This window comes from Lissotriton vulgaris, chromosome 3_1 (assembly GCF_964263255.1).
Source record: "Lissotriton vulgaris chromosome 3_1, aLisVul1.2, whole genome shotgun sequence".
Lineage (NCBI taxonomy): Eukaryota > Metazoa > Chordata > Amphibia > Caudata > Salamandridae > Lissotriton > Lissotriton vulgaris.
Window position 1 is genome coordinate 1,570,713,106 of NC_141689.1, and position 23,356 is coordinate 1,570,736,461.

A 23,356-nucleotide genomic window follows, 5' to 3' on the forward strand; every position below is an offset into this window, starting at 1 on the left:
TCTGTTTCTGTACCTTTCATGCATGTTTATGCACCTCTCTTACCTCTTTCTGCACCTCTGAGTTGGAGGTACTTCTAATCCCCCTGCCCCATTATGTACTAGGACACATCCAAAATGGAACACCTCTGGGTCCCAAACCGATGTCACAGCCATATACTGCAATCTGCAGTCTGTAATTTCTTGACTTTTTAACATTTCTTCATTTTCTCTCTCTTTTTTTGATCCCTTCGTTCTCCACTTTTTTTTAACTCAATTACACTGTTCCAATCCACACGCAAGGAAAAGGGCTATTTTCCAGGTTTCTTATGTTTAAGATGGGCCTTTTGTACCTTCTTCAAAAACACGTAATAAAGCCAAGTTCATACAAGCATTGGAAATGCAATAGGTCTCGCACCATTAGAGTTAGTGTTTTTAGAATTGTTTATGGGTTTTTTTTGTAAATGTTTAACATTTTTGTTTCCTGTAGCCAATGCTAAAGAATTACAAATAAAAAAAGCCATAAACATTTCTAAAAGCTCTAACTGAAATGGTCTGAGACCTATTGCACTGTGTGAGGGTGAGGGGTTGAGGGTGAGTGAGGGTGAGGGTGGGTGAGGGTGAGTGAGGGTGAGTGAGGGTGGGTGAGGGGTTGAGGGTGAGTGAGAGTGAGGGTGAGTGAGGGTGAGGGTGAGTGAGGGTGAGGGGTTGAGGTTGAGGGTGAGGTGTTGAGGATGAGTGAGGGTGAGGGTGAGTGAGGGGTTGAGGGTGAGTGAGGGTGAGGGGTTGAGGGTGAGTGAGGATGAGTGAGAGTGAGGGTGAGTGAGGGGTTGAGGGTGAGGTGTTGAGGGTGAGTGAGGGTGAGGGTGAGTGAGGGGTTGAGGGTGAGTGAGGGGTTGAGGTTGAGTGAGGGTGAGGGTGAGTGAGGGTTGAGGGTGAGGGGTTGAGGGTGAGTGAGGGTGAGGGTGAGTGAGGATGAGTGATAGTGAGGATGAGTGAGAGTGAGGGTGAGTGAGGGGTTGAGGGTGAGGCGTTGAGGGTGAGTGAGGGTGAGGGTTTGAGGGTGAGTGAGGGTGAGGGTGAGTGAGGGTGAGTTAGGGTGAGGGGTTGAGGGTGAGTGAGGGTGAGGGGTTGAGGGTGAGTGAGGATGAGTGAGAGTGAGGGTGAGTGAGGGGGTGAGGGGTTGAGGGTGAGTGAGGGTGAGGGGTTGAGGGTGAGTGAGGATGAGGGTGAGTGAGGGTGAGTGAGGGTGAGGGGTTGAGGGTGAGTGAGGGTGAGTAAGGGTGAGTGAGGATGAGGGTGAGGGGTTTAGGGTGGTGAGGGTGAGGGTGAGTGAGGGTGAGTGAGGGTGAGGTGTTGAGGGTGAGTGGTTGAGGGTGAGTGAGGGTGAGGGTGAGTGAGGGGTTGTGTCTTAACTTTGGTCCCAGCACCATGAAACAGGAGTCTCTTGAGGGGATAAAGGTGGGCCTGGCAGTCAAATGTGTGCTGTCATTGGCGAGGAGTCAAATAATCAGTGATGCCTCTCGTTGCTCTTAACTTTGGTCCCAGCACCATGAAACAGGAGTCTCTTGAGGGGATAAAGGTGGGCCTGGCAGTCAAATGTGTGCTGTCATTGGCGAGGAGTCAAATAATCAGTGATGTCACTTTCGCTATCCTCAGCGAATTAATGAGCTGATGTCCATGTGCATATACATTCCACTCTGTACTGCGAGGATTGTTGTGGGTGAAAAATGCTCTTAAACTTATATCCTGGAGGCGTGATCCAAACCAGGTTTTCTAGACGCACAACAAAAAGCAACGGTTTATAAAAAATATATAATTGGAGAGGTTAAAATGTGATTCAAATAGTAATTCAATTCCCCCCCCCCCTCTCTCGCGGTCCTTGCTTCCTGGAAGGGAGCCAAGCCCTTGGGGCGGGGTGCTGCAAAGCAGGACAGGCTGTGGTATGCACGTGCAACAGGAAATGAGGCAGCCTGCGCCCACGAGGACTCTCTCGAGCACGGTTAGGTGCACAGTTTGTTTAGAATGTGTCCGTCCTGTAAGCTGAATGTTGCACCTTTGAACTTGTCGCGGGAAAGGCAGAGTTTTGTTTTTAATATACAAAATGTTTTACCTCTGCAGAGACGTCTGGTCCTCGAGGAAGGAATGCATGGTTTCCCAAAGTCCAGCAGCATGCCCTACTCCCAGAGTCGAGGCGAACATCCATCACCCCATAAACCGTTTCCCACGGCTTTTTACGAAAGTCAATAGATTACAGATATAAACAAGACGGAGGGAAGGAAGATAAGGGGAGGGGGAGGAGAAATGCGACAAGGCGGTCAGGGGAGGGGGCGGAGCGGGGAGAGGGAACAGACGAAGGAACGGCAGATAAGGGGAGGGGGAGGAGAAATGCGACACGGCGGGCAGGGGAGGGGGCGGAGCGGGGAGAGGGAACAGACGAAGGAACGGCAGATAAGGGGAGGGGGGAGGAGAAATGCCCCCTGGAGGTCTGAACCTGGTGCTTACTTCTGGAGGGCGTTGGAATCACCCTGTGAGAAGCGGCTTATTGTGGCTCGAGGGACGGAGGGAGAGAGCAGCAGCCCGGGTGGGGCTTTTTCCTGTGCGCGGGATGTTTGTCAAGCATGGTCGCATTTCAGTTACAGGAAACGGTACCCACGTGAGAGCCGGCATACTGACCGCGTTGCTCAATGTGCTTTCAGCGTTGATGAAGCAATAAATGTTCACGCTCTTGAGCAGTCATCTGTGCAACTCCCAAAATGCACAGTAATCGGCCGAAGCACACTTGCGTGCAGTTGTGACATTAATAACTCCCTTTTAGGGTTGGACGCTTTGCTGTGAACTCCGTGAACTGCAAATTATTGTAATGTTGTTTCTGAAGAAAAAAAGCAAAACTCACGCTTTTTTCAATGAAAAGTAACAATATAGATACTTCAAAGTTCTGCTCAGACTGTGGAGTATTCCCCAATCATCGGTGTGCTTATACATTGCGAATTCAGAGCTACAGATTTATCTATACTGGCCGTAGGCTGCTTTGGAGCGACACGGCAGGCAGGGGAGGGGGCGGAGCGGGGAGAGGTGCGACACGGCAGGCAGGGGAGAGTAGGAGGAGGAGGGGGGAGGAGAGTAGGGGAGGCACGGCCTAGCGGCCGTGCTATCAAGAAGTGAGGGGGCGGGAGAGTAGGCAAGGCAGGCGGGAGGGGGGAGGAGAGTAGGGGTGGCACGGCCTAGCGGCCGTGCAATCAAGAAGTGAGGGGGCGGGAGAGTCGTCAAGGCAGGCGGCTGGGGGCATGTGCACGCGCTTTTAAGCTCAATGCGCATGCGCATTGAGCTTAAATTTCTCGTGCACTGCAAGGAATCGCCACGATTCCTTGCAAGTTGGATAAAGAGTGGATAAGCCCCCATAGTCTCGCTTGCTCGATGCGCATGCGCATCGACAGGCGAGACCTAAAAAGGCAGTTTATTCACACCCAATGCATTTCAAGCGAATCAGGCTCTTCGTCAGGGGTAACTGTAAATTACAATATGCATCTGTAATAATGTAACATCCATTTTATCATGCACAGATTGTTTCTACATTTGTTTCTGACATTATTATTTTTCAAATTAATCAGGGACTATGTATGATAACATCTCCCGCGTTTGTTCTCAAAATACATTCATTGCATATTGCTCGCCCACGTCTATTTATTTTTCAATACCGGCATTTATGGCACCCCTCAACTCATCCCTGTTTGTTCCACTCACATGAATGTTACAACTTTCCTATGGTACATGTAATATTCGCCCTTCATATAACCGCATATTTGTTCAACTTTGTTATTCTCGAGACACTCACATCAATCTCCTTCCTTCTTTTAATGCTAGCTGTTCTTACAGAAACCCTCCTGTTTTCATTCGCCTCGGCTATATTAGCACTCCCCTATTTACTTCGAGGATTCTCACGTACCTGCTAGCAATCCTTCATTGTGTTAAAAACAGTCCGTTCTCCTGTTTGCTCGAGGTTTAAATAATCCTACATTGCGCGGTTCACCTGTTATTTAGATGTTGGCTACGCCCCTCTTCACCCATTTCCTCCCACTCATTACCAAATAATGGTCACCTGATCTTGCGGTGCACCCTCTATCTCTTAGTATACTCCAAAACCCATAATGCAACATTCCCTTCACTTCTCTACCCGGTGCTTTAGTCTTTCGCATGATTTTCACAGTCACAATATTTTCGTGATAAAATCAGCTACTCTTCACATTTTCATAAAAGTAAACGTTCACAATTCTGTACAGTCCTGAATTCTCAAAAACAAACTTGCTTTTGTGAACGTAGATTTTCCGCCTTGCATGTGGACTCCAATGTCCTTTTCGTCATTTCTCTAGTTGCTCATTCTTGGGTGCAATACCCCGGGGGCTGATTATTTTGTGAAACAAGATATATGAAGGGGTTGCACTCCTGTTTGTTCATATTTTCCAGTTTACTTCCAAGTTCCAATTATGTTTTTTACTGCTCAACTTTTGCGTGCTCACCGGAAACGTGCTCAGCCCAAACGTCACGTATGAATCTAAAACACATCCAAAATGGAACACCTCTGGGTCCCAAACCGATGTCACAGCCATATACTGCAATCTGCCCACCAGCTACCTCCAGTAAGTGCCATGAAGCTGCGTTGCAGAGAGGTGTAAAAAGGGGCTTGGTCTCAGAACACCACTCTGCATATGGGGAGCAGCTAACATGCTGCTCCCCATATGGAAAAGCAATCTGCTTTGCTTAATTGAAGCGAGAGCAGGTTTCCTTGCTCTCGCTTCAATGGAGCAAAGCAGTTTGCAGTGGCAGGGTGGGAGCCGTGAGGCTCCTGCCCTGCCATTGCACACAGCACTATCCCGGGGGTGGGCACCCCGGGACACTGCAGGAGCCAGCCCTGGTGGGTGGCGGTCCCCAGGGCCATCGAGGGTTCCAGTAGGGGGGCTGCGTGGCCCCCCTCCCACATTCTTTAGAAGCCCCGGGGGTGGCGGTCCCCGGGGCTGGGGGCCTGAGAGCCCCCCACCCATTTGTTTCAAGACCGGGTGGTGGCGGTCCCTGGGGCTTCGGGGGCCCTTTGAGGCCCCCGCATACAATAAATTCTTGCCCCGGGGGGTGGTGCTCCCTGGGGCTGCTGGGGGGCCCCATGAGTCCCCCATATATATTAAATTAGAGCCCCGGGGGTGGCGGTCCCCGGGGCAGTGGGGGGGGATTGGGACCCCCCACACTATTTTTTCAACAATGCCCCGGGATTTGACCCACCTGGGGGCAAATTAACATATTTCCCACGGGAGACGCATTTCTTTTTTTTTATATCGTGAGATGCGCGTAGGATCCGCGCATCCCACGTTTTTTATTTAAAACATTTTTTGGGGAGGCCATGGGGGTCCTTGTGGGATCCTCTGAGCAGGTCTAGGGGGGTCAGCGTGTGTCTACCCTGCCCCCTTGGCGCAGTTTTCACACATATTTCACTGACTTCCTCAGCCTCTCTTCTACCGAGGCACAAAATGGCTGCCAACAGTTCCTGGTTTAGAATGTTTATCACCGCTTGACAGCCAATTAAAATTGAGCGCGTGATCGGGACAGTGCACTTATCCTACGAGGCAAATCCTCGCACAATCCACGGATCCTCCGCTCCCATAGATATATAAATGACTTTAACCACAATTTTCTCAATAACTATTGAACAGGTTGACACCAGATAGGCCAAAGGCACAAGTCGGAACTGAGGACTACCTCTCTGCCAAATTTGGTGTAATTCCGTTCAGCCGTTCGGGCTGTAGCCGTGGCTAAAGGTCTTATGGGAAATTGCATGGGGAAAACACATTTTGGGACCCCGCTTTTTTCTCACCCCCCTTGACCAATCACCCCTAAATTTTCAGGGAAGGAGCGGACCTGAGCTGGCCAAAAGTTTGGAAAATTTCAAGAAGATTCATCAAGTTATTGGCAATAGAATGTTGTGGTTTTCCTATGGATAATAGGTCCTAACTATAACTATCTTCTGGCGACCGTCAGTAGATAATATATATATTTATATATATATATATTTTTTTTTTTTCAGCAAAGACCTTCCGAAGGAAGACGCCGCACACCACTTCGATTTCTCAAAACGTATTTTATTTTCTGTAGGTTCCCCACCTACGCGTTTCCGACAGCAAGTGTCCCTGTTCAAGTTTTTAGAAATCGAAGTGGTGTGCGGCGTCTTCCTTCGGAAGGTCTTTGCTGAAAAAACATTGAATGCGGGGTCGTCCCGAACCTCGCCGCCAGCACCAGCCTCAAAGTGCTCCTCTCGTATTGGGAAATTTGCTTAAACATATATATATATAGATATATATATATTTTTTCAACAGGGTTCCCCAGTTCTGGGGAGGCGTGGAGTCGCAAAAATTGGAATCGATTCGCTTGTTTATAGTGATTATATTTATTCCATCGAAAAAGTACCGCAACCAACGCAACTTTGGAGGCCACCAGTTTCCATCAACAGTCCCTCATATCAAGCATTCCCTATGGGGAATTTCTTCGCTTAAGAAGAATCTGTAGTGAAGACCAAGAATGGCACGAGCAAAGCAAAAACTCAATGAAACGTTTCCAGAAAAGAAAATACAACCCTCACATCAACAAAGAAAGTTTGGAAAGGGCAAATCAGACAACAAGAACGGATTGCTTAAAGCCAAAAGAAAGTTTACCATCGACAGCGGATGAACCAATCAGGCTAATTCTGAATTACAGCAAAGAAACCAAGCAAATAAAACAAATTTTAAAAAGAAATTGGAAAATCCTGCAGTTAGATCCAATCATAGGTGCAAAAATGGGCAAACACCCAGTAATAACATACAGAAGGGCGCGAAATTTACAGGACCAACTCATCCACAGTCACTTTCAACCAACCACGAAAAAGAAACAATGGTTACAAACAAAAGGTTTCATAAAATGTTACAACTGTAAAGTCTGCGAAATTGCCAAACCCACAACAGAAACATCCATGCCCAACAACAAGATCTGGCTAATAAAGGAATGCTACACGATATACATGATTGAATGTCCATGCAAATTGAGGTATATCGGCAGTACCATCTGTGAGCTGAAAAAGCGCATTTTGGAGCATGTACGGGCAACGGTACATAAGGACAGGGGCAATGCAGTTGCTAAGCACATGGAATCGAATCTGGGGGATTGAGACAATGAGCCTCTCAGAAAGGGGCGGTCACAATGAAAAAGTACTAAGACGCAAAGAATCTAGGCACACATTGAACTTCAGAACCATGACTCCGTATGGGCTTAACCAGTCGGAAGAAATGTACATACATCTTTAAGAACGATTGACTTTGACTAAGAACTGAACTCCTTAAATCATCCTGCTTACCATATTATCTGTTTTAAAAATGTATACATAATTTAAGTTTTCACTCACATCACCTTTTCTCACTTTTGACATGCTCACAAAACATAAAAATGTTCTTTTCAAACTAGCTAACAGTGAGTTGATCTTGCCCACTGGAGGGCAATACCTACCTGTTTGTTTCCCGCCCACTGGAGGGCAGTACTGTTTGTAAACAATGAACAATAATTCAAAACAACTCGGATCGCATTACAAAGGTTAGCCATGTATAGCCACTGGAATGTATTTTCTATTGTCTAAGGATTATTTATTGTGAATAATGGCATTGAAAACTACAACTCCCAGAAGTCTGACTATAAGACATACCATGTGATCTGTAAAATGTTTTAAACACACCCACATGGGTGTAACCATTATTGTTTGATCGTTTTCCTTTAAAAACTGTGAGCCTTTGAGCACAAACTGACCGTGATCAAGACAGCGGACGCTGTCGAAACACGTTGGTTGTTTTTGTTTTGATACCCCCCTGGATTGATGGAATAAATATAATCACTATAAACAAGCGAATCAATTCCAATTTTTGCGACTCCACGCCTCCCCAGAACTGGGGAACCCTGTTGAAATTGTCAGCGGTTGGGCTCAACCGCAGGAGTAACGCGGCCAATGACTAAGCAGCGCCTAACGGGAGGGGAGGGGAGCCGGATGGTTAAAAAAAAAAAAATATATATATATATATATATATATATATATATATATATTCAAACTCCCAGTTTGCCCAAAGCAATGAGCACGCACTCTGACTCCGTCACAAAGTTTGGCTTTTATTCAGGTATAGACAGCAATATAACTGCAGATTCCATTTAGCAGCTGTGTCGTAGAGATATAGCCTGACGCATTTCAAAGGTTTTCCCTTCTTCCTCAGAGGCTCTCAAGCACAGTGTGTGATATTTCCGGTTCAGTCCCAATATAATTAATGCCAAAGTCCACGCCCACTGATGGGCTGCTCCATCGGGAAACTGCGGGGCATACTGGGTGCTGAAGTCCCGAAAAAATCAATGCACCAATAAACTGCTGGTAACACTCAAAGCCCACAGATGGGCCTCCGCAGGTAATTGCTGTCCTAAATCCTTTGGCGGTGTTTCCCATGTAGTGGCTCGGCAGGCTACCGGCCCCAGGACCCCCTACTTCCCGGGGTGGTGCGTGCTCGGCAGCGGGGCACGCCGCCAAATATTCAAGCTCCCAGTTTGCCCAAAGCAATGAGCACGCACTCTGACTCCGTCACAAAGTTTGGCTTTTATTCAGGTATAGACAGCAATATAACTGCAGATTCCATTTAGCAGCTGTGTCGTAGAGATATAGCCTGACGCGTTTCAAAGGTTTTCCCTTCTTCCTCAGAGGCTCTCAAGCACAGTGTGTGCTATTTCCGGTTCAGTCCCAATATAATTAATGCCAAAGTCCACGCCCACTGATGGGCTGCTCCATCGGGAAACTGCGGGGCATACTGGGTGCTGAAGTCCCGAAAAAATCAATGCACCAATAAACTGCTGGTAACACTCAAAGCCCACAGATGGGCCTCCGCAGGTAATTGCTGTCCTAAATCCTTTGGCGGTGTTTCCCATGTAGTGGCTTGGCAGGCTACCGGCCCCAGGGCCCCCTACTTCCCGGGGTGGTGCGTGCTCGGCAGCGGGGCACGCCGCCAAATATTCAAGCTCTCAGTTTGCCCAAAGCAATGAGCACGCACTCTGACTCCGTCACAAAGTTTGGCTTTTATTCAGGTATAGACAGCAATATAACTGCAGATTCCATTTAGCAGCTGTGTCGTAGAGATATAGCCTGACGCGTTTCAAAGGTTTTCCCTTCTTCCTCAGAGGCTCTCAAGCACAGTGTGTGCTATTTCCGGTTCAGTCCCAATATAATTAATGCCAAAGTCCACGCCCACTGATGGGCTGCTCCATCGGGAAACTGCGGGGCATACTGAGTGCTGAAGTCCCGAAAAAATCAATGCACCAATAAACTGCCGGTAACACTCAAAGCCCACAGATGGGCCTCCGCAGGTAATTGCTGTCCTAAATCCTTTGGCGGTGTTTCCCATGTAGTGGCTCGGCAGGCTACTGGCCCCAGGGCCCCCTACTTCCCGGGGTGGTGCGTGCTCGGCAGCGGGGCACGCCGCCAAATATTCAAGCTCCCAGTTTGCCCAAAGCAATGAGCACGCACTCTGACTCCGTCACAAAGTTTGGCTTTTATTCAGGTATAGACAGCAATATAACTGCAGATTCCATTTAGCAGCTGTGTCGTAGAGATATAGCCTGACGCGTTTCAAAGGTTTTCCCTTCTTCCTCAGAGGCTCTCAAGCACAGTGTGTGCTATTTCCGGTTCAGTCCCAATATAATTAATGCCAAAGTCCACGCCCACTGATGGGCCGCTCCATCGGGAAACTGCGGGGCATACTGGGTGCTGAAGTCCCGAAAAAATCAATGCACCAATAAACTGCTGGTAACACTCAAAGCCCACAGATGGGCCTCCGCAGGTAATTGCTGTCCTAAATCCTTTGGCGGTGTTTCCCATGTAGTGGCTCGGCAGGCTACCGGCCCCAGGGCCCCCTACTTCCCGGGGTGGTACGTGCTCGGCAGCGGGGCACGCCGCCAAATATTCAAGCTCCCAGTTTGCCCAAAGCAATGAGCACGCACTCTGACTCCGTCACCAGCAGTTTATTGGTGCATTGATTTTTTCGGGACTTCAGCACCCAGTATGCCCCGCAGTTTCCCGATGGAGTAGCCCATCAGTGGGCGTGGACTTTGGCATTAATTATATTGGGACTGAACCGGAAATAGCACACACTGTGCTTGAGAGCCTCTGAGGAAGAAGGGAAAACCTTTGAAACGCGTCAGGCTATATCTCTACGACACAGCTGCTAAATGGAATCTGCAGTTATATTGCTGTCTATACCTGAATAAAAGCCAAACTTTGTGACGGAGTCAGAGTGCGTGCTCATTGCTTTGGGCAAACTGGGAGCTTGAATATATATATATATATATATATATATATATATACAAGGAAATGATGGACTGAGCGTTGAGACTTTGCAGACACTCACCCCCAGTCACAGATCTGGGTTGAATCCATCATCACTCGTTAGCTCACTTTGCCACATCAGTTCAGACCAGCTATATGCAAATCAGTCTTGACCTTGTGCCTCATGAGAACAGTCCAGCCCAAACTGCCAAGCCAGGTCTTCCCTGAACCGGAAACAAGCATCCAGGGACTGGTTTCTGGGTAGAACCCTTCATCAGGCAGGCTAGCTTGAATCCAGTGGCACAGTTAGCAAGGGACCCACGTCTGGGCATACCCTGCCAACTTGGGCGAACAAAGCAAACACAAAGAGATGATGGACAGAGCGCTGAAACTTTTCAGACACTCAACCCCAGTCACAGATCAGGGTTGAATCCATCATCATTCTTTAGCTCAATTTGCCACCTCAGTTCAGACCAGCTATATGCAAATCAGTCTTGACCCTGTGCCTCATGGGAACAGTCCAGCCCGAACTGCCAAGCCAGGTCTTCCCTGTCATCAGTGATGTCACTGACCATATCATTAATGATGTAATATGTGGCGTCATCAACAGTGCATTGCGGGGGCATAAGTTGTAGTTAGCTCATCTTATTATAACAGCCGAATTTCTATGGTTATGTACGAGTGAAATGTCCAACTATCTATAACATCCCTGAAGCCTATGGTTTTTTCCAGTAAATATATATATATGTGTATAATATATATATATATGTGTGCACAAGAGCGCCATCACTCTCCGACTTTGAACCAGCTTTGGAGAATCAGTAAAACGAACAAGGAGAATACGGTGCCGCCAAGGACTGGCCTCGGTATTGGACCCGAGTTAGCTCTGAAAGTGGGCTGACACGGGGGAACTTTTGCCTGGGATCGTTACAAACTTCCAAACAGCATGAAAATTATACCGCCCACTGGAGGGAAGAAAATTTGACAGCCATCTGCACCACAGGTCCCATAATGCAACTTGTCATCAAAGGAAGTGAATTCCAAATAAAATGGCATCAGAGGAAATGGATTCAAATTGAAAACATCAGACTATGGGCAGAAACGGCAGGTCGAGGTGTAAGGCTCACCTTTGGAAAAGTTCCAAGGCGAACAAAACGCGTCAGGACTCTGCCACATGCTGTCTTAATCCTTTATTAAAATCGGCAAACTACAAGTTTCGTGTGAGGCTCAATATTCTTTCCAGCAGGGGAGAAATGTGAATATATATATATATATTTTTTTTTTCATTGAATAGCCTACTATAAAAAGCATTGATTTATATAGACTGTTTCCTCAACCCATGGGTCCGGGACTTAAGCTCATATGTCAAAGACACTAAAGACTTTTTGAGACTTATAGCTGGCATACAGTGGGAACCCGACATGCTCCTGGTGACATTAGACGTCACAAGTCTTTATACGAGCATTAAACATGAAAAAGGGCTCCAGGCGATTGAGTTCTTCCTGAAAAAACGTGAAGCTAAATATTACGAACATAACTGTTTGCTAATGGAACTCACTGAGTTTTGCCTGCGGAACAATATTTTTCTTTTTGCAGAACTGTACCGACAAGAACAGGGGACTTCAATGGGTTTGTGCTTCTCCCCCAGCTACGCGAATCACTTCGTGGGCTGGTGGGAGAAGCACGAGGCATGGTCAGGGGAACATGAAAAGTGGCTGGAAAACATTGTGCTGTGGGCTCGCTACATAGATGATCTCTTCATCATCTGGAAGGGATCAAGGAAGGATGTGTAGTCATATGTGGCGGCCCTCAGCAACAATGATTATAATTTGGAATTCACTGACTGTATCAGTATAAAGGAAGTTGCATACTTGGACTTGAAAGTGTATATAGAGGAAGGGAACATAAATACAGCTTTGTACCGCAAACCTACAGCGGTAAACAGCACGCTACATGCGACTAGCTTTCATCCCGACAATGTCATCAAGGGAATTCCCTTTGGTGAACTTGTGCAAATGAAAAGGAATTGCACAGTAGAAAAGGATTTTCAGAAAGCCAAAGGGGAATTTTTCCAAAGAATACGAGAGAGGGGTACGGAGAAGGTACTTTAAGAGCCGCTGAATTGAAAGGTGAACACCGAGTAAGGATGAATCTGGTTATGGGAGAAGCATAGAGGAAGGAAGGAAAAGACAACAATGAGACTAGAATGATTACAGACTACTCAGCCCATTCCGGAGAAATCCAACAAATCTTCCGCAAAAACTGGAGAGTTCTCAGACTAGATAACAGCATAGAAAATGATTTACCAGTAGCACCACTGATGACATACAGAAGAGGGCACCCATCTGGTGAGGAGTCACTTTTAGAAAAAAACCCGAAAAAGAAAGATATTTTCCATGCATGAACTGTAAAGCAAAAACAACAGGTGATGGACCGAATGTGGATCAATGTCACACACTCACCCCAGTCCAAAGATCTGGGCACAAATCCATCGTTTTTTTTCACTCCACACCACCCTGGGTTAGACAATGGCGATATACAAATCAGCTCTGACCCTGTGCCCCATGGGAACAGTCCAGTCCGAACTACAAAAGCCATGTCCTTCCCAGAACGTAATCAAGCATCCGAGGACCGGACCGGTTTCGAGGTAACACCTCTCATCAGCCCGGCTAGCTTGACTCCAGTGGTGTGGAGTGCCTGGGACCCACGTCTGGGCATCCCCAGCGCACTTAGGGCGGAATATGCAAAAACAACAGGTGATGGACCGAATGTGGATCAATGTCACACACTCACCCCAGTCCAAAGATCTGGGCACAAATCCATCGTTTTTTTGCACTCCACACCACCCTGGGTTAGACAATGGCGATATGCAAATCAGCTCTGACCCTGTGCCCCATGGGAATAGTCCAGTCCGAACTACAAAAGCCATGTCCTTCCCAGAACGGAATCAAGCATCCGAGGACCGGACCGGTTTCGAGGTAACAACTCTCATGAGCCCGCCTAGCTTGACTCCGGTGGTGTGGAGTGCCTGGGACCCACGTCTGGGCATCCCCAGCGCACTTAGGGCGGAATATGCAAAAACAACAGGTGATGGACCGAATGTGGATCAATGTCACACACTCACCCCAGTCCAAAGATCTGGGCACAAATCCATCGTTTTTTTGCACTCCACACCACCCTGGGTTAGACAATGGCGATATGCAAATCAGCTCTGACCCTGTGCCCCATGGGAACAGTCCAGTCCGAACTACAAAAGCCATGTCCTTCCCAGAACGGAATCAAGCATCCGAGGACCGGACCGGTTTCGAGGTAACACCTCTCATCAGCCCGGCTAGCTTGACTCCAGTGGTGTGTGAGGTTCCGTGACAATTGTTAGTGGTGTTTTCGACTCGCACGAATATGGTCGAGTCTGGTATCTATGAACCGCAAATGACGAGTTTAGTAAGTGTGCGCAGTTTCGCTGTACTAACTCAAACCGTTCGTTTGTTATGTGGGTTTTTCATCTGTACCCACGGGTTCCATCTTAGATACGTCATCCATTTTGTCTCTTGCCCTCAAGTAGCCAGCGAACGGACGTTGTCCGCTTCGCGACCCTGGGACTCCCAAGATATTTGCGGAAGACACATGTCTTTTGTAAGTGTCTTTATGATGAGGGGGATGATACTGTAAGGCAGATGGCCCCGCTCGAGGCTCATCTTGCCGTGCCGGTTTATTGTCTTAGCCGTGCATCTCATTAGGCACGTCCCTTTGATGCCTGTATCTCGTGTTTCCCGATACCTCCCCTTTTACACCCTTTCCGATCTCCCCACTGTCTCCGTCTTCCTCTGCACCTGTCCTTGTTCCTATTTCGATCTGTTTTATTGCCGATTGGAATGCACTAATGTTGGGAAGATGGGTTTTTACAGTTGGGAACCGCCAAATGTTTCCGCACTTATGTTCCGGGCCTTGTGTGTATCAAAGTGACCAAAGCGACCCCTCTGGGGGATAATTATGGGAACCGGGTCATAAACTTTTGTGTTCAATGTAACTCTATGGGAAAATCGTGTATAAAAGGAGCGATCCACAGAACCAATTTGAAGCAGACGCTCTGAACTACACTTGTTGTACTTCCGTGATTTCTGTGTTTCCCTGCAGCAAATAAACCTGGAATCTTTGACGCCGAAGGAAGTGTCCTGTGTCTCTGTGATTCGTACGCCGGAGCAGGTTACCCACGAAGGTTTCAGGTGTTGTGCCCTGGCACCGCTGGGTTCTAAATAACCCAGTCCTTCAGTTGGCCCCCTCGTGGGGCTGCATCAGTGGTACCGGTCCAAGCCCGACGATCGTGAGGAACTTCGTGTGAAATCTCCGAGGGAAGGTGCACCCCGCTTCATCGATCCTGTTGTCGAAATAAGTGGCCCGAAGACTTTTCCCGCGAAGATTCCCGCCTCCTGACGGCTGCGACGGACTGCTGCCCTGACTGTAGACCTGTTTTGGCGCCTGGCGTAGACCTTGGTAGAGCGAGACGATTGACGGGCCTTCCTGGTGACGCCATCGATCTTTGAGTTAAGTATTTGTGGGTCGCTCCCAGAGTCCTTAGTTGTTGACACTTTAGCGAGTGTTTTTGTTGTTGACGCTGTGAGAGTGTTTTTGTCAATGACACTTTGCTAGCGTATTTTTGTTGTGTTGTTTGACGACTGCAGCCGCCAAAAACCGAGGGTTTTTGCTTTTTGCTGGGACTTGGTAAATCCCGTAACCCTTGAAGTTTGTGAAACTCGGCTAGTGTGCAAGATGCCTGGTCGCAGTACTTGGTTTAGTTGTTTCAGACCTTGTGGTATGGATTCCCGACTGGAGGACTCGTGTCCGATACCTCCGGTTGGAACTCCGACTTATGAACTGTACAGTAAACATGGGCTAGGCCCGATTACTTTTAATGAATACTGGATTAAATATACGAAGAAGGACGGTGACCTTCGTTGGCCACCTCATGGTAGTTTTGAGACCCCGATTTTAGATAATCTAGAGGTTAAATTGTTCGAAGGAAAGTCAAGGCCGGCCATGTTTGATGCCTTTCGGTTGTGGCGTAAAGAAGCCAAACAGAAAGAAATCAGACAGACTAAACGGAATCAGCAAGATAATGTTGCTACCATTGTAAAGAAAGCAGAGCAGTTTCAGCGTGATAAGGAGGTTAAGGAAAAGGAAGTGTTTGATAGGCTACAGCGTATGTCTGTAGATAAATGCTATCCTGCTTTGCCTACGGAGTCGGATAAGAAGGAAGAACCAGTTGAGGATCCTTTAATGTCCTATCTTATGAAGTCGCCACCTCCGTATGTACAGGGTACCACAGCTCCTGTGCTTCCCCCTGTACCTGTTCCTGCACCTATTCTTCCTTTGCCTGTTCCTCAACCTGCACCCGTTCTTCCGACTGTTCCTGCTCCTCTGCCTGTCGCAATCCCTACTGCTCCTCCGCTTCCACATACTCCTGCTCCCGCTACTGCACCTGCTCTGTTAACTCCTGTCGTTGCTTCTGTTTCTACTCCTTCACTTGTTAGTCCTGTGACCTATACTTCTCCCTCTACTCGTAGTCGTAATTCTCCTCTTGCGGCTAGCTTCTTTCATTCGCTCGGACCTGTTCTTGGGTCTGCTGGTTCGGATGGTCCACAGAGACGTAGTCAGCTTCCTGGTAACAGAGAACGCGCTTCGCTATATAATATGGCGATGGGTTGGATGATGCATCCTCTTCGAAATCCACCACGTATTGTACTCGACACATTTTGTCAATTCAATATACCAACTCAAAGATTTGTGTTCGAGGAAATGTGTAAGGTCCTACGCGATCAGATATCGGCCGACGCACCTGACGAGGTGCTGACCGCTTTGTCTGATCTACAGCTTCAGTTCTCAACTGGACTGATAGTGGATACCAACGTTCGACGTGCTGTTGAGCGGTTGCTATCTTTCCGTCCCACTCCCATACCTCAAGCCTTGTTTGTTGAGGATGTTGAAAGACAGCCAGATGAGTCTGGTCAATTTCCTATGCGCGAAGTTCCACCAGTATGGATGCCAGGTAATCCTGCAGCTGCTCCCCCGATTCCGCCATTCTTTCAGAGAGTGTGGATACATCTCCCATGGAAACGCTCAGAAGTGTTGCAGGTGAAGCAATCTCTGCCTGACCCTCGTAAAAATCCTGCAGGGTACTACAAGGAACTATCGCAGCTCGTAGACGCTACGATAATGAATCTTGCCGATATTGATATGTTGTTTGGCAATGTTGTACCGCAACCGGTATGGGCCAAGATTCGTCAGGAAAACCATCCGAATGAATTAGGTGGTGCTTGGGCTGCCATAGTAGCGGCGGATGCCTGACAAACTGGTGGTGCTAAACCCGAGCAGCTGATTGCTGATCTTCCTCAAAGAATAATAACGTTAATGAAAACTCTTATGCCAGCCATGAGGGTAAATTGGGACAAATTGTCAGCTTGTAAACAGAAGAAGGACGAGAGTGTCTCCGACTTCTTTACGAGGTTTGAGGAGGCATTCATTGATCATAGTGGTCAGGATATGAGCACTGAGGGTGGTCAAAGGTTGTTCGTGGATAAATTTGTTTCCAACTTGTTGCCCGATTTGAGCAATAAATTAAAGAATTCAGAGAGTGCGTGGGCCGTTTCTACTTCAGCTCAGATATTGGCCACGGCACAATATTATGAGAACAGAGAGAAAGAAGAGAACGACCGCGCTGATAAAAAGACGAAAGAGCTTAAAACTAAAGTGTTGCTTCAGCAAGCATATCCTCCACGTTCGAATCAGAATACTTCGCAACAAAATAGATCACAGCCGCAATCGAACCGATCACAATCTCGTAATGACTCCTCTTTCCAAAGATCGTCATTAGGGTACAATCAATGTGCTTATTGTAGACAGGAGGGACACATTAAATTCAATTGCCCTGTTTTGAACGATCGTAATAGTGGTAATTCGTCTAAAGGAGGTCGCGGTGGTTCGCATCAGGTATCACGCGGTAGGGGTCGTGGTGCTCAGAATGATCGTTCTGATAATTCATCTAATTCTAACAACTGTTTTGATCAACGCGGATCTTCGCAAGGCCGATCTGCGCAGTACAATGTAGACGATTATTACGTCGATCAGGGAACTGACGACAGTAATTACTAGGACAGCCAAAGACAAGGAGAGGGAGTGGTATCAGTTCCGGTTGATCAGAGAGGGCCTTACGTCGCAGTTGCTACATCGGGCGTCGTTGAGCCTTTTCTGTTGGACACTGGTGCAGCGAAAAGTTCCATTAAGCATTCGAAACTCCCTGGCGCACCTTTGTCTGGCTTAACAAATGTTTCCGTTGGATTCTCTGGCGCCCCCGTTAGCAATCCAGTTTCGCGCCCTTTGCCCCTTAAAATTGGGCCTTGTGAGCTAGAAGCACCGTTGATTTTGACTACTGGTTGTGGTGAAAATCTTTTGGGTCTGGATTTGCTTAAACGTTTGTATGCAACTCTGTACTGCTCTCCCGCGGGCGTAAAGCTTACGTTGGGAGAGAGAGTTGTCTCACCTATGTATTTGTCCCTCGATAAGCTTCCACCGGAATTGAGTTCTCTTCCTGCGTCTTTGTGGGCAACGGGTCCCAATGATGTGGGCCTGCTTGACATCTCCCCGTATGTTGTTCAGTTGAAACCTAATGTGCGATTGTCACGTATTCCCCAGTATCGGATCTCTCTTGATGGTGAACGAGCACTGTTAGCGATCATTTATGATCTGATCGAGAAAGACGTTATCGAAGAGACTCTGGGAAACGTGTGCAACAGCCCTGTACTGCCCATCCTCAAACGTACTGACCCTTCAAAACCGCCTGTTTATCATTTTGTTATCGATTTACGGGAGGTGAATAAAATTGTGGTTCCTCAGTTCCCCGTTGTGCCTGACATCACGGCGCTACTGACTCTGATTCCAGCTTCTGCATCGTGGTTCTCGGTGATTGACTTGAAGAATGCGTTCTTCAGCATCCCGATTGCCGAGGAGAGTAGAGACCTTTTCGGTTTCTCTCTTGGTGGACGCAGCTTCCGGTTTAAACGCGCTCCTCAGGGCTACTGTGAAAGTCCATCGATTTACAGTCAAGCCTTGAAGGGTCAACTGGATGCGTTCAAGTTGCCGGCTGGTACGGCCTTAATCCAATACGTCGATGACTTATTGGTGGCTGCTGATACTCAGGACATTTGCAAAATTGCTACGGTGTCGTTGCTGCAACATCTCTGCGAGTTAAATCACAAGGTGTCACCTTCTAAACTCCAATATTGTTGCCAAGAAGTAACCTATCTAGGTCACTTATTGTCAAAGGAGGGAAGGAGGTTGACCCCAGAGAGGATTGCAGCGATTGCGCGAATGGCTGTGCCAACAACCCAAAGAGATGTGCGTGCCTTTTTAGGTATCACGTCGTACTGCAGGCAATGGATTCCTAATTTTTCATTGCTAGCGAAACCATTGGTGGCTCTTACGTGCAAGGATGTTTCAACTCCTTTACCATGGACGGAAGAATGTCAGAAAAGTTTTTCTGAATTACGTGATTCATTGTGTTCGGCTCCTGTGTTAGGTACTCCTGACTACAGTAAACCGTTTACATTATATGTTCACGAGAGGGAAGGTTGTGCTTTGAGTGTTCTAACGCAACCTTTTGGAGGTAAGCAACGTCCATGTGCATATTTTTCCTCGACCTTGGACCCAGTAGCTAGAGCATTGCCGAGTTGTTTGAGAGCAACAGCGGCAGCTGCGGTCTCCATCCGACAATCAGCAGGATTGGTCATGGATAATATGCTTACGGTGATGTTCCGCATGCAGTCGACACTCTTTTGAATCGTACGAAAACTCAGCACTTGACGAGTGCGAGGTTGTCTGGGTACGAGTTGACGCTGTTGGCAAGCCACATTCAAATAAAACGTTGTAATGTCCTGAACCCGGCAACTTTGTTACCAATTAGCTCAGAGTCAGATGAAATAACAGAACACGATTGTTATTTGAGGACAGAGGAGGAAACAAAAGGTCGAGTGGACCTCAAAAACACCCCATTGGAAGACCCAGATGGAACACTGTACGTGGATGGTTCGTGTTTTAAGTTGCCGAATGGCGATGTGACTACTGCTTATGCTGTTGTAACGTTGAATACTGTTGTTGAGACTGCAAGATTGAATCAGAATTCTGCCCAAGCTGCAGAACTGATCGCTCTTACCAGAGCGTGTGTGTTAGCGAAAGGGAAACGTGTGAATGTGTTTACCGATAGCCAATATGCGTTTGGCGTCGCCCATAGTTTTGGACGATTGTGGAGAGAGAGAGGTTTTCTGACATCGCATGGTACGAAGATTCAACATGGCCAACTTGTGAATGATCTTTTGGATGCGCTGACGTTGCCTAAGCAGGTAGCGATTGTTAAATGCAGTGCGCATCGTAAGGTGACGGATGATGTTGGTCGTGGTAATGCGTTTGCGGATGAGATTGCTAAGGAGACTGCCCGGAACCTTAGCACTCGAATGTATGTGACGAGTTCGGTTAGGTGGCCTATAGAGTCGAGCATGTGCGAAGACACTATTGAAAGTGTGAAAGAAATTCAGAAAGAGGCCACCGAGACTGAAAAGACGAAGTGGAAAGAAAGTACGGGAAAGTTGGATGTGAATGGTTGTTGGATTGATTTGTCGGATCAGAAAAGATGGTTGTTGCCTGATGCGTATGTGCTGGCCGTTGTGACAATGGCGCATTGGTTAGCACATATTAGCGCGAAAGGTATTTGTAAGTTGCTGTCCCCTGTGTGGAAGAATGACGGTATCGCGAAATGTGCTGAACGTCTGGTCAAAAATTGTATGGTGTGTATGATGTACAATCCTGGCAAAGGAACCCCAACTCCTCCTGGCAGTTTTGCTCCCCCTTCATGTCCCTTTGAGGTGATTCAATTGGACTTCATCCATATGGAGCGATGCAATAACCTGAAATACGTTTTAGTAGTGGTTTGCGCATTCTCCCGATGGATCGAGGCCTATCCTCTCAAAGACAATACTGCTTTGTCTACTGCGAAAATCCTACTGAAGGAATACTTTCCTCGGTATGGAATGCCTAGAGTCGTGTGGTCAGATAACGGAAGTGAGTTTGTGGGAAGTGTGATGAAGAGTGTGTGTAAGGGCCTTGGAATTAATCAGAAATTCCATAGTGCCAATCATCCCCAGTCAGCTGGTTTGGTTGAAGGGTATAACGGCACCCTTAAACTGAAACTAGCAAAGATTCAGGCTACGACTGGTCTTTCGTGGCCTGACGCTTTACCCTTAGCATTACTGTCAACTAGGGCGACTGTACACTCCCGAGTAGGGCTTAGTCCCTATGAAATAGTGTTCGGTCGTCCTGCGAATGTTTGGGGGGTTCCTAGGCCAGGTATGTTCTGTGATCTTGAATATCCAATGTTGATCGATTATCTTGACTGCTAAACTGAGGTTAATTCACCAACAGGTTTACGACGCACTGCCGACGCAGACGGAGGGTCCAGGCCACCAGCTCCAGCCCGGAGATTGGGTGGTGACGCACAACTTTTCGCGCAAGAACAATTTGGATCCGAGGTTCACTGGACCCTACCAGGTTCTCCTTGCTACGCGGACTGCTGTTCGTCTTGAGGGACGGAAAAACTGGGTGCACGCCACCCACACCAAAAAGGTCCCTATCCCTTTGCCGGCAGACCCGTGGGTGAGGAGAGGCATTGCATCAACTGAAACCGAAGGATTGCCGGCGTTTGTACCTTTTAGCGACGCACAGCCTGTCGGAGAATCCTCAGTGCAGCAGAAAGACACTGTTGAACATTTGTCATCAAAAGACTCAAGACCAGAATACTCAACTGATCAGCAGGACGCTGTCTCTTCAACGGATCCTTTGTTTGCCGAGCAGACACGTCCTGGGAAAACCCGATACTTTTTGCGATCTAGCACTAAAGACTAATAAAAGATCCTGCTTTGCTTTATTGACAACTGCTCTAATCCCGTTTTCCGTGATCAGTTTGAACATTTGTATTATTGTGATTATTTTTGTATATATTCATTGAGCTTCGTTCCTTACACCTTTTGCTTCCACAGCCGAGAGACATTGTTTTTGCATACATATATATATTTGTGCAATAAAGGCCGTAGGGCCGCGCGCGTACTTCCTTCTGGTTAGTAGGTCTTGACGCTAGGTTAAAGACCGTCGGTTCCTGGGAACTCCTAGGGATTGACTACTGCTACACAGAACGAAGTGCGTCAAGAAACGTTGCGGACGGTCGTAGGGAATGGCATTTTCGAAGCTGATGGACTTGGAAGAAGTTTAAGCTCGAAGATTCAAGCTGCAGCAACTTAGCCGTACGAAATGTTTTATATTCCAAGTATTTGTATTATTTTTGACTGTTTCTGCATTATTGGCGGGTGGGGTGTATTACATGATATCTTACTTCTTACCTTCTGCCATACCTACTCCTACCCCTGACCCTAAACTCACCTCCACTGCTTCTCCTCATTCTTTTCATGTCTTACCCGAACACGAGCAGGCTAGACGTGCAGAATTCCGCAATAATTCCTTTATTCAGCTCCTTCACCAGCATCAGTTAGTGGTTAACACTACTAATTGTTGGGTGTGTGGGTTGATGCCACATACTACGGATAAGGGAATTCCATATCTGGTGTTACCGTACAGTTCCCAAGGGTCTGCTCGAGCATTTCAAACAATGTTTCGAAGCGCACTAGGTTTCCACCCCATTCGAGAACCACGCTCTCCCTACTCTGGTCCTACTTCGTATCAAAAACCTTTGTCGATAGCAATAGAGGATTTAGATATCTATGATCCCTCGCTTATTCCTGAAGAAGAGGTACAAGCTTACAGGGTCCTGAGTAGAGGCGAGTATAGTGTGTCACTAGTGAAAAGCAGCTTAAAAGCTCACCTCCGATATGGGTCGTACCCCACATTGGTAATTTTTGTCTAATGGGTCGTGGTCGAAGATCGAAAGCCCGACTTGGAGAGAGTGCTTGCACTGAAAATTACATTCTGCCGATGGTCTCGTCCCCTGTGTTTCTGGCTGCCAGGGGTACATACTTTATCTGCCATGATCGTGCATACGCATGGTTGCCCGCTGACTTCATGGGCTCATGCTTCATCGCAAATTTGTTGCCTCCGACGTTTACCGTAGATGCAGATTATCACAAGACTAGAGTTGTGAGAGGCGTGATTAGCGAAGAGGACACTGCCGGTCAAGAGGCAGGAGACTTTTTCAAGGGTTTTCTCCCGTTTTGGGGACCTATGGTTAATAGTAGGAACCTGAGACAGTTGACTCGAGTGGTAGAATCGACAGCTAATATTACTGCCAGTGTCCTTGGTAATATCACCACAGAACTTCAGGCGGATAGACTTATGACGTTACAAAACCGTATGGTTTTAGATGTCATCTTAGCAGATCGTGGTGGGGTATGTAAGGTGATCCATTCGAGCTGCTGCATTTTCATTCCTGATAACGCTCCGACTGTATATCAAGCCATCTCTAAGTTGCATAAGATCTCTGAATCCATACACGTGGATGTAGGGGATTGGACGCTACTTGGGTGGTTTTGGGGCCTGATGTCGACTTGGGGTTGGAAGATTCTGATGATCGTCGGAGTTGTTGTGGCGTTCCTGTTCACGTGTTGCCTTTGTGTGCAGTGCGGTCCTGCCTTATGTGGCCTCTGTGCTACAACGTGTATGAGACAGCCGCCTGTTACCAATGGAACTCGGTTGGACAGAGCTATGCTACAGCAACATCTAGATGGTCTGATGAATATCGAGTATGATTCCGACTAGTGCTTGCCTACATGAGGGCAAAAGGAGCGTCTGAGGTTCCGTGACAATTGTTAGTGGTGTTTTCGACTCGCACGAATATGGTCGAGTCTGGTATCTATGAACCGCAAATGACGAGTTTAGTAAGTGTGCGCAGTTTCGCTGTACTAACTCAAACCGTTCGTTTGTTATGTGGGTTTTTCATCTGTACCCACGGGTTCCATCTTAGATACGTCATCC